Consider the following 13,911-nt stretch of genomic DNA (forward strand, 5'->3'; position numbering starts at 1 on the left):
TGGATAAGGCTTATTTAATCGTATAATTGTGTCCACGGAATATTGTCATTCCTGTTTCCCTATTGCTCTTTAAATATAATTGAATTTCTAACGATATAGTAAGCACGTTGGTTATTCAAAATAGGTGTTAGTATCATAAAATGGTTGATATAATACCATTTATCCTGACCTACCATCCAGACAACCCCAAAGTAGGCAAACTCATCGGGAAACACTGGACCATCATGGAATCGTCTTTTCTTTCTTTCCATATTTTAGTAGTTCATCGCGGTTTGTTTGTTTAGCCCTTTGGGTTGCCTCCGTAATCAGGTCGTTGTCGTAGCCTCTGTAAATTAAATGTTTAGATAGCTCTTCAGACCTTTTTAGGAATGTTTCATCATTGGAACGAATTCTGCGTATCTTAATTGCCTGACTATATGGGATGTTCCTAATGCATTGTTTTGGATGACAGCTAGTTGGGAGTAGATACTGTTATCTGTCGGTTGGTTTCGATTAGATGTCTCTATGGAGTTTGTTTTCTACCAATTTGGTTGTTTTGTCCAGGAAAACGTGGTTTGAGTTGGATTCTTCTGTCGCGAATTTTATTGAAGGATGGCAGTTATTTGCCTGTGATATGAAAACATCCAGACTTTCTCTTCCATGATGCCACTTCATTTCTATATCATCGATAAAGCGTACCCACTTGTATGGTGTAAGTTCAACCGATGCTAAAAGTTGACCCTCTTATTTCCCCATACAAAATATTAGCATACGAGGAAGCCATTTTTGTACCTATTGCGCTTCCATTGATTTGGAGGTAGTTCTCTTCATTAAATTCAAAGCTATTCAGATTTAAGACAAGCTTCATGAGTTTGACTAGGACGTGTGTGGGTCGATGGTCTACAATTCTTGTTTCCCATGCTTCTCTATACGCCTGCATCCCTTCGTTGTGCAGTATGTTAGTATATAAATATGTGACGTCGAAGGAAACAAGCAGTGTATATGGCAGTAATGGTTCGCTTGGTTTGCTTTTTATGAGGTAATCTGTTGTGTCCTGAAGATCTGATGGTAATTTGTGGACATGTTGTCTCATACAATGATCCAAATATTCAGATATCCTTTCTGTGGGATGCCCGTTACCGGAAATTATAGGTCTGCCAAATCATCGGGAAACACTGGCCCATCGTGGAATCGTCGGACATACTAAAGTTAATTCTTACGAACAAACCTGTAGTAGCCTACCGGAGACCAGAAACCTCAAGGACATGTTAGTCAGGGCGAAGCTAACGTCAATCATTAATAAAGACCACCCGGGTCAATCTGGGCCATGTGGTGATAAAAAGTGCAAAACCTGTCAACATATGATAGAGACCAGGACATTTTCTAGCACAGTGACTAGAGAAAAACAGAACATACATAGTCACAAAAAAAACATGCAAACCATGAACAAATAAAATTATCTTTTGCAGGCGACACATTTTCTTTTAAATAATTCTCTAAATTTGCTTAATACCCTATAATTACTACTATAACAATGAAATATCCTGGATATAACTTGCGCTTACATTAATTTATATAAAACAACATATGTCGTTATGGATCATCGATTTCTAGGTCAATAAAATATTTTCCAGCATCGGCAACAAGCTGATATAAACTAGTTGAAACATAATACATTTAAAGGTTTAATTCCGGTACAAATAGCCATGTAAAGTTTTGCAGAAACAACGGTTTTTGTGTTTTATCTGATTGTCTTGTCTATGTTTGGTATTTTCCTTTGAAAAAGACTCATTAAGACTCGAAAGCGCTCAGGCCTGTTATATACTAGTTTTGCACTGTTCGTTGTAAGTTCATTGCACATATCTATCTATCTCTCTCTCTCTCTCTTTATATATATATATATATATATATATATATATATATATATATATATATATATATATATATATATATATATATATATATATATATATATAATGTTTATCTATCTATCCTTTGTCTAGATATCAATATGTTCGTATGTATGTATGTTGTATGTATGTATATATGTATGTACGTATGTATGTATGTATGTATGTATGTATGTATGTATGTATGTATGTATGTATATAGAGATATGTGTGTATGTGTGTTTATCTATTTATCTATCTAAGGTGATGTTTTTGAGCTTTCAATATGAAATCGTTTTCGTTTATCATGCGGTCAACATTGGTTTTATTATCGCGCCTCATTTATCACTCCCTAAATGATTTGATTTCGTCTCGGAAAAAATAGCAGACAAAGCGCACAATAACATTTTATTCCGAATTTAAGCAAAGCGCATTTCAACACCTTTATAAAAACAATATTGCTGTGTTAATTGATATTATGACCCTTAAAACGAATATAAGATCAAGTTAATTTTAGAGTCCATTTAAAAATTGTCAGAATCTTTATAAACACATTCAGTCTGTATAAACATTGTAAGTCTATATAAACACAGTAAGTCTATATAAACACATTAAGTCTATATAAACACAGTAAGTCTATATAAACACAGTAAGTCTATATAAACACATTCAATCTATATAAACACATTAAGTCTATATAAACATTGTAAGTCTATATAAACACAGTAAGTCTGTATAAACACATTCAATCTATATAAACACATTAAGTCTATATAAACACAGTAAGTCTATATAAATACAGTAAATCTATATAAACACAGTAAGTCTATATAAACATTGTAAGTCTATATAAACACAGAAAGTCTATATAAACACATTCAGTCTATATAAACATTGTAAGTCTATATAAACACAGTAAGTCTATATAAACACAGTAAATCTATATAAACACAGTAAGTCTATATAAACACAGTAAGTCTATATAAACACAGTAAATCTATATAAACACAGTAAGTCTATATAAACACAGTAAGTCTATATAAACATTGTAAGTCTATATAAACACAGTAAGTCTATATAAGCATTGTAAGTCTATATAAACACAGTAAATCTATATAAACACATTAAGTCTATATAAACACAGTAAGTCTATATAAACACAGTAAGTCTATATAACATTGTAAGTATTTTCATACTCAGTAAGGATTTATGATTTGTGCTTTCAATACGCAGTTTAGCCAACCCATCGGTCTGCACCAACGTCGAAACATGCTATAAGTATAGGTTACAGCATTTGTATGGGAAAATATGAACAAGTTTGTTTTCGGATGGATACTGCACGACCTTGGAAGTTTGTTGTGGACATTGTGAATATCACGTTCGCTTGTTTTAAAATTTCATTTGTGACTTAGTAAACTCGTCCACATCAATTTATCATCTTTACTTTAAAATACACGAAACATCTGTTTTAGTTCATCCACAAACAAATATAGGTCTGCAAAATTTTCGAAAAAATGCTATAATTTATTTGACTTGACACGTAGATGTGTAAAAGTAAACGATAGTACCTTTATTTGTGCCATTCAGCTTCCCCAAACTCGTTGTTGTTGTTGTTCTAGGGTTTAACGCCATTTTTCAGCACAAGATAGGCTATACATGGCGGCCAGTATAACTGGTGGAGGAAGAACCCTGGAAAACCCAAGGAAGAACCACCGACCCACGAGAAGCTACTGGCAGGCTTTCCCACGTACCTACGCTAGCCGAGCCTTGGACTCGAACCCACGCAGACAGAGGTGAGATGGCAGTGATCCGGAACGGTGAGCGCTTTAGACCACTCGGCCCCCCCCCCAAACTCGTAAAAATCGTTGGCAGGAACAGGTGTACTTTTTAGAAGTACTCAGTAAGTGTACGTATGTTGTTGATGTTTTGATGTTGTAAGTTTGAAAATATATAAACAAATAAATGTAGAAACAAATATAACATAAAACGAAAATTAACAAAAATACATTTTCATGTTTATTACTTTTGGTTCCATGTTTGATTGCAAATATTGTACATCGATTTTTATATCGACACTACGGTGTTTTTCTTTAGATCATTTGAGACAAGTCATTACAGAATTACAGAATGTTTTACTCTCAACGATTTATTGTCAAAGTGCTTTTTCCTTGTCAAAGTGCTTTTTCCCCGTGTGTGTGTGTGTGTGTGTGTGTGTGTGTGTGTGTGTGATAGGGTGAACAATTGAGAATATATGAATAAAGAACTGACAGCAAAAGCGTCTATTCTTGGCTCATGTAAACGTATGAACAGATATTATGACGTCTTTATGTGTAAAATAGCTGGTAATAAAGGTTATAATCTACGAACAGTGAGTTTAATGGGGTTCTTGACTTCTGTTTGAACTGTGGTGGCGAAATAGCCTCGATCAATATGATATGTGTGATTTCTATAGATGCACATATAGGTCAAAGGTTGATAGTTCATTTACGCAGGATTAATGTGCACCTAGAAAAATGAAATCGTCACTTCATATAATTTACAAAGTAATAGCAAGAACAATACAAACAACCATACGGATTGTGTTAACGATACCTAAATGTATGTAGTTTTCATAAGTTTAGAATTAGCTGAAATCTACAAATCATAGTAACATTGGTTAACCAGAAAATGAGTTTCTAGTCGATTTATTCTCAAGAAATTTTAAAATTTCTCAATTACTTCAGTCTATCCGGAAATTTCTGAACATGGCAAAATCAAGCAAAATGATGAAAGACATACATACGATCATGGGCTATATTCAGGTGCGGATCCAGGAAAATCATTGTGGAATGGGATGGGGGTCGTAAAAAGTGGGCAAATTGTATAGGGGATGAAATCTTGGTGTGGAGCTCTGGAAGCATCTGCATTTTGTCCGTTTTCTAGGCATAATGTTCGCCTTCTGACTTCGAAGAAAACTTACTATAAGGAACATTCCTTTTGCTTCGCATTTAATGTTTGATGGGCAGTAGTAGCAAGCTGAGTTGGCACACCCCAACCCCACCTTAGATCAGACCCTGAATTGTGTCAGTAAAGACATTTTGTCACATCAGACTGATTGCTGAAGGGTATCTTGTGTTTTCGATATAGGCTTAGTAGTGATGCCCATATTTGAACATCGCTAGTTCGCGTGAAATCAGACAACAGCTTTACTAGTAGATCACTAATCAGCTCATTAGCATTAAGACAACGAACATGAATATCGCTGAAAATGTGTGAAAGTTTCAATTGTTGGGGTTTAATTAAGGATAATTTAACAATTTAATATAATATTAAAGATGCATATAAGGCCACTTTAATCTGGGACATTCTCTTATTTTTCTTTATTTTGTTTAGGGTGTGTGGGCGTATTGATTATTTTGTTTTAAATTGCTCAATTATTTGAAAGTGTTAAGAAAGTCGTAAGCACTGGATTTTCATAGTAATAATGGAGTAGTGGATTTAAACGGGGGTGGGGGTGGGGGTGTGGATCGGATTCATACAAACATACTTTTTCTCCAGTTTAAATGATGCGATTGTCACAGAAAACAGACCATAAATTGTCCTCTTCTCAAAATCACCCCCACAACCACACCGTCCCCGTAGCAAAAAAATCCTAGACTGGTAAATATTAAAAAAAAAAAAAACCCTAAGACATAGTAAACAAATGAATATTTGGTCGCCTATCCAAGTTCAGAGGATTCGTTTCCTACTTTTTCCTTCACCCCAAAGACCGCATCAATACATTTAGGCCGTCGAGTGAACCCTACATAAATTTGTAAAAACAATTATTTAGCAATAGATTCAGCGATACATAAAGTGTCATCTTTAATTCTAATACACAATGATCGCCCCACAGTAAACATTACAACATGATAAAATTGTATTTAGGGCAAAACAAAAATATCAATGTGGAAAACATGACAGAGAAAGTATAGTGACTGAGGCTATTCTATATTGTGTCTGGTAATGGAGTCGAGGGCAACTCTACAAATAATGTTTAGCAGCTGAAAGACCCCTTTCTAGAATTTTTCGCGTCGTGACCTACTATTAGTACGTTCTTTTAAGTTTTATTCACATGTTTCCTAAATTGGAGTGAAATTGGTCAGTTTACAAGTAATTATTTCACTCAGACACGTTGCAAATAGTCTTCAAGACGCCAAAAAAATATTTGGTAAGATTTTGACCTTATGCGCGCATAACAATATTAAACTATGCACTAGTAGAAGGTTAAGGTCACCAAAGACTTGTTCTACTCCTGCTTTTCGGAGGCATTTATTTTGGAACAGAGGATGCTTGAATTGTCAAAGTAACTGCTCCAAACACCCTTCCTCGCGTCGTATATTATCAGCCATCTCGAGACTGTGCAGTCTTTATGAAAACATCAAAGGACATTAGACCTTACATTCTGTAATATGAACCCTGCATAATCCAAAACCTGTAAGACCCAGCAGAAATTGTTTTGTTCTTGAAAGCATTGTCTCTACAGTACTATACTAAACACACACTGTTCATCGCTTGCCTCGACTAAACAGTTGGTACTCGTCCTGCCCGTGTTACGCACCGGATTCTCGGATCTAAAATGGCACCCACTTTCCAAATTATACATTCTATAATAATAATAATAATAATAATAATAATAAACTTTCTTTAACAAATTTTTCATGACTGACCCATCTGCCATATTGTTTTCAATTTTTGTAATTGGTTATATTAAGAAGAAGAGGAAAAATATCATGCATATGCTCAAGTATCGTGGCGACTATACTGGAAAACATATACGTATATGAACAATATTCTAAACACAGATACATACATTACAGCCATACCTACCTAAATTATTATTATTTGGTTTTCTGTTGTAATATTCCCTGTGTAGGTAGATTATAAATCAACTGTACATATTTGATGGAAATTATCAACTAGAAAATCATTGAGACTGGGAAAAAACTGTTGAGTTTAGTTCTGTGAACCAAATATGTACTTCATAGTTTGTTTTTAACGGTATAGGACTCATTTATCCGTCTCATTCATGTACTGTTATTATTGTTGCGAATCTATTTAAAGTAACAAACGGTAAATAACTAAAACAATAAATAAGTCAATAGGATGTGAAACCAATTAGGGTTGACATAATTGCATTCATAGGCATCATTTGGCAGTCATTGATTAGATTACTTACTTGTGTGACAGCAAGGTCAAACTCCGGCTACGCCACAGCAACTAGAACTGCTGTAATTATCTCTATTTAAATTGAACATTTATACAAAAAACATATTCATGCATATTTACAGACACCGACTAACATATAAATATAGATAGAGTGAGTGAGTAAGTCAGTCAGTCAGTAAATTTACATCAGATATTTGTTCACTGGCATCATGCTGTTTATTAATATAAACACATTGTGGAACTTTGTTCTGTCATTCACGTTTGTTTGATAGTAGCATGAAGACTTCAATGATAAAATAGACAATGCATGCCTACCTGGTCGTGCACAAGGAATTTGAATTACCTTTATTGACGGTAATTTTCTGCAGAATAAAATAATCCATAAGTAAGTACGCGACAGGTATCGCATGACATTACGATTATGTTGTTAAGCCATCGACATCATCGTTTAGGAAAACGATGATGTCGATGGCTTAACAACATAATCGTAATGTCATGCGATACCTGTCGCGTCTGTTAACGTCTAACTCAGATTATCGACGATACATCAGAAATGAGAAACTACATGAATATTATCCTACGCGATGTCTGTTTCTTCTGTTACAATCTAACTTCGATAATCTAAGATATACATGGGCGTAGTCCTGTAGTTATTGTCTTTCATCATAATGACATCAATGACGCGAGGTATTTTTCAAAACTGAATCTTGGATCTTTATACATTTGCAAGAACAAGTTGAAACATCAAAATATTTGAAGTATGGTCTTCAATTTAGGTTAATTACCATCACTTTTAGAGACAAAAATGTATCTTTTTCTTAAAATATGCACCAAAATAAGCACAGACTATTACTGAAATTTCATTCATGAATGTAACATACGTATAATTCGGTGTTTTATCTTATTATTATTTCTGTATTAAGACCTCTCAGTGGCTTTTTAGAAATGATCTAAAACTACCCTTCCGTGTCCCAAATAAATTATAATAGATATTTGACTCCCAGCAATCAACGTTACTGTTACGAAATATTGGGCTAAAATATTTTGGTATTTCTCGCTTCGATAAAGAAGTCTTCGCTTCAGAAAGATCATAATGTCTGGCTAGCTTGACTAGTTCGTCCTTTCTAAAGGACTCTAACCCTTCCTCGATAGGATTTAAATTAAGTTCTCCCTTTGAATGACATTGCGAAAGTTTGTAGAATTCAATATAGATTTCTCAGATATGTGAAGTTAAAATATCTGGGACTTAGAATATTCTGAAGCAAAGTGATTTAAATTTCAAAGTCAAATTGACTGAGCTCCTGACATCGATTTCAAGTATCACCTTACCAAAAACTAATGGATTTCAATCATATTTGTTATTCGCCTTACATCGAATAGAACTTGAAATTAATTAATTTTGCTAATATTCAAATTTATCGTTTCGGAGAGTTGTGGCCCTTGGTGTCTGAATTTCAATTTCCAGTATTCAACATCGAACATGTAAGGTTCTTATTGTCTGTCCTCTTTACTTTAGTCCTGTTGCATTACTTTATCTAGGCCTGCTGATGGTCAATCACAGCTGATCTGGAGTCTGATAATGATACGACTTTAAATGGGTAACATTTTCAGCGTTCTTCATTATTTGTCGTTGTTATGGCCCTTGAATGTCCAATCGTATAACTTTGTATAAAATCACAATTTCTTCTGTGTAAGGAACTGCTAGGCAAACAGTTATTGGTGGACCCTTTGCGATGCATCCATCGATAATAGTTCTAATAGTATTTTATTTTTTCCATTTCACCTTTTTCTGAATCCAGGATAAGATTGTTCCATACGCACTACTGAAAATAATGGAACACCAACTGATTTCGTGATTTCCTAAAAAATGTCATTTACGACATAGGAAGGCTGACATTTTTCCGAAAATTCATTTTGATTACATTGGATATTGCATAAAAAGGGAATTTACTAGGTTGCACAGTTTTCACAGTTACCCAATGTTTAGGGAATGCGCCTCTAAATTGCTCACCTGCTGCATTTTAGTTATAAAAAAAAACCGTTGTTTGCTCAGCTCTGCAATTTAGTGACAATCCGTACCTTAAGTTCTACTAGACTGGCTAACTTTTACATTATGGTTTAACACAGATTATTAAAGGGGCGCATTTTGTGTCTTTGCAATATTTTGTGTTAATCATTTTCTCTCTGATGGACTCTTAATGTGTCATGAAAACGCGAGACATCATGGTTCCTGAAATAGAATATGAATTGCTTAATATTGTCGTCTGTTAACTAGTATCGTTTTCATATGCAGATGACAATTTATTTGTTTTTACCTGTTTCGATAATATAACTAGGAACAACAGACAACAAGACGGACTTGCGATATGTAGGTATGTTACCTACTAGTTTTACAAAGATGCAGAACGATCTTATCTACAATGAAAGACCTACATACGAGTCAGGCCACTATAAAGTGTCATATGTAGTATATAAGTACTCCAAAATTTAACTCAGAGCAACATTCCAATCGCACTAAGAGTCCGAGAGGTGACGGTGCTATTGTACATCAATAAAACATGCCAAGAAATATCGGTAAATGTTCAGCACATTTTCATTCAGCAGCTAGCTGACGTTCCGGTGGCCTAGTGGTTAGAGCGTCCGCCTAGGATGCGGGAGGTCGTAGGTTCGATCCCCGGGCGAGTCATACCAAAGACTTACAAAAATGGTACTAACAGCCACCTCGCTGGGCGTTCCGCATTAAAAGGTTAGTGTTGGGACTGGTTGGCCTGATGTCAGGATAGTGTGGCTGGGTGGAACATCATGCTATATGTCTGCGGCATGATGCCCCAGTGCTAAACATCACTATAAACTGCCACATTGCAGACATCGTAGCGATCTGACTGAAATATTGTTAAAGGTACCTTAAAAATCCAAATCACATCACATAACACTTCAGCAGCTAGCTAATCAAAAGCTAGCAGGGTTAAGGGTTCTGTTTTCGGCTCAATCAAAAACACATATAAAAAAATAAACAGATCATACACTCACTTTACGTATGCACTTCCACCACACTATGTTTGTAACCACAATGAAGTGAATATTAAAAAAACAGAGTGACTCTTTCCCAATTATACCACGGTGAAAATCATTGCTGTAATGACCGTACCATTTTGTCTCCAAAACTTAGTTCCTAATTTGTAGAAACTTCAAAATGTATAATAATAATAATAGTAATAATAATAATAATAATTATAATTATAATTATAATAATAACAACAACAACAACAATTAAAATCATCATCATAATGGTCATCATCATCATTATCGTTATCAAGGATTATATGCATTTCCTTATCTTTACAAAATGCAAATTAGAGCCAAAATGTTAGAAATGCGCGTTAAAATGTTTAGACCGTGTAACAGATGTGACTTTGCCCAATAAGGTAATTCAACGAAGCCCAACAATGCTAAATATAGTTACTTGACCTGGATCTCAGTTGCTTCCAGTATTAAACTTTATTTTTATTTATCCGATTGGACATCAGTAAGTATATGCATGTATATTTAAGATTTTTATCAATATTGAGGGTGACAACTTTAATGCACACAGTAAAATGAACATATCAAATATTCGGTAAATACTAAAGATATATATTTTCGTATACATACAAACATTATCAAGACCACTAATACATGCATGTATGCACGTACATATTATATACGTATATGCATATACCCATGCAGATGCATATATACATTTACCCATACATGCATGCATGCATACATACACACACTTACACACACATAATACATACATACAGTCCATATTATAAGGAAATACACTCAAGATCGCAATGTTGCAGCTAGATTTCTGTCCTTGGGTATCACAACAACAATTCAATAACAGTTTAGTCGTGTACATTCAGACATACTTTCTTTTCCACTAACTATTACTCTTACAATCTGCTTCTGAAATGCATTCATTTCCCACTGCTTCGCCTAGATGTGTGGGAAGTCAAGGATAATGTAACTGAGCCTTATTGATCGTGAGTGTGCCGTATATACCATTACTACTACTACTGCTACAATTACTAGTACTATCATTATTATTACTACAAATACTACTACTACAAATACTCATACTACTACAAATACAAATACTACTACTGCTACTACTACTACTACTACAAATACTACTATTACTACGACAAAATACTACTAATATTGCTACAAATACTACTACTACTTCAATTACTACTACTACAAATACTACTACTACTACAAATACTACTGCTACTACTGCTACTACAAATACTACTACTACTACTACAAATACTACTACAAATACTACTGCTACTACTACTACTACAAATACTACTACTACTACTACAAATACTACTGCTACTACTACTACTACAAAAAATACTACTACTACAAATACTCATACTACTGCTACTACTACTGCTACTACAAATACTGCAACAAATACAAATACTACTACTGCTACTAATACTACTACTAATACAAATACTACTATTACTACGAAAAATACTACTAATATTGCTACAAATACTACTACTACTTCAAATACTACTATTACAAATACTACTACTACTACAAATACTAATACTACTGCTACTACTACTACTACTACTACAAATACTACTACTACTACAAATACTACTGCTACTACTGCTACTACAAATACTAATACTACTACTACAAAATACTACTACAAATACTACTGCTACTACTACTAATACAAATACTACTACTACTAATACAAATACTACTACAAATACTACTGCTACTACTATTACTAAAAAATACTAATACTACTAATACAAATACTAATGCTACTACTAATACTACAAAGCTACAGGATCACAATTTGTAAAGTCATTTATAACTTTATTGCACAAAGATCACTCACAAAATATAACAAACAGCTAGCCAAGGTTCCGTTATGATAACCCTATATACACCTTGACGATTCGAGCAGATATTTCTGTGCTTCGGGTCTGTGAATTTCACTGAATGCGTCGGCAAGCCACGTCATCCAATCAAAATTAAGCTGTTCAAATTTGAACACTGTTCCTGTATGATCGATACAAGGGGAGTACACAACTTGAATAGACTGATAAATAAATATTTTCCACTGCCGGTCCGTATTTCTACAAATACCTTTCACTAAAATACACCTGTAATGGCTTCCTTCTGGTACCTAGTCATACTTTCGATGTTAACCTCACAAAATGGTTGTTGTTGGCGTTTCTTCATCCTTGCAAATTTGAATAAAAACACCTCCATAGAGAGGCAATTTGTGCAGTCTCAAATACACTCTCTATTGATGCAGCGTTTCTACTCTCAAAAGCTTTCGTTTCCGCGGGATCTACTTCCTGACAATAGTTACTCTGCTTCAAAGTAAGCACGGGCTAACAGAAACCACAAAACATCCAAGAAAGAACAATTGAACAAAAGAAAGACTAATACATAGGTTGTACTCCACTGGCAACATAAAAGTAAAAGGAAATATGACTGTCCCATTTTATGAGACTGCCTGTTATATAAAACCAGATTTTTAAAGTAATGCATAGCTCGATTATTAAATATGAAGTAATTACCTTTTTTTACAGTACAATCAAAGACAACATTTTGTTGGAAGGTTGGGTTGGTCTTTGGCAGATTATAAACAGAAGACTATGTAATGGAGAAAAAGATGTCATTGTCTGAGGCACTTAACGGGATACATGAGATGTACTCCATATTGCAAATGACAAATATTACTTCTCAGTAAAAAAAATTAAAAAAATAACAGACGCACATACGTGTATATCACACGTCACTCAATATAGACACAATCTTTTACACACTATGTGACACAGAACCTGCAATATATTTAAATATTGTCCGAAACAAACGCTAAATTATTTTTTCACCGCACTCATCTTAGCAACGTACTTAATATCGGACCTACTACTGTATACATGCGACACCTCACCCAAACCTAACCCTAACACGATCAAGTGGCTCTCTTGCTATTTCAACAAACTAATTCACATATTGTGGAACTAAAAACAATAAACTTGTATAAGTGAAACATTAATTGTACAATTACAAAGGACGATACATGCCAGTTCTGTTCATAAGAAAGTCTATAGTGATATCGTCTTTCACGTCATCCGCTCTGCTGGCTTCAGAGCAGTCAAAATCGGGCAGTTCTTTCGACAACGGCTCAGACAGGCAAGCAGAATTTCTGAGGGATTAAATTGTTGCTACATTAACAAAAAAAATGTCCATTTCCAAAAAAATTACTAAATTCAGACATAAAATATTCACAACAAGGCTAACAAGCCATTGCTTCATCTGACGCGTCTATTATGTCTTCGAGTCACATGACCGGGATGACCATTAATGTTCGAAACAGTCGAAAGATTTCGTATAGGGCAATAGTTTTTCTGACTTCTACAAAACTACGGTCGGTATGCATATGAGACACATTTGATCAAAATTTTAGTGATGAATATCAGTTGAAAAATTGACTTTTATAAACCACGGAAGAAACTGTTTAAAAATGTGCTTACAGTTATTTCAAATGCAGACTATGTTTTGCTGTCTACTATTTTTAATTTCGATGAAACGTCAACGTTTTCACGTTAATTTAAAGATGTATATATAAATGTTATGTTTAAATCAAACAATAAATTAAGATATAAAAAACATCAATTAATTCAATAAGATTTATTCAAATTTTCACCATTTTTTAAAATAAAGTCTGTATTTTGTCGTTTTGTTTAAAATTTTTCACCAATTTACCATTAAATCGCATCATCCTCTGCCTTTTCCGTCATGTCGAGTAAGAAATCTCTGATGT

General features: G+C 34.1%; 1 protein-coding gene across 3 annotated transcripts in view; it reads left to right on the forward strand.

Annotated features, from left to right (window-relative positions):
• LOC149786841 (insulin-like peptide) overlaps positions 1-13,911 on the forward strand; it is a 152,046-nt gene that overhangs the window by 110,850 nt on the left and 27,285 nt on the right. The gene's annotated exons all lie outside the window — the stretch shown is intronic.

Source organism: Sinohyriopsis cumingii, chromosome 12 (genome assembly GCF_028554795.1).
Source record: "Sinohyriopsis cumingii isolate HCF-2022 chromosome 12, ASM2855479v2, whole genome shotgun sequence".
NCBI classification, from domain to species: Eukaryota; Metazoa; Mollusca; class Bivalvia; order Unionida; family Unionidae; genus Sinohyriopsis; species Sinohyriopsis cumingii.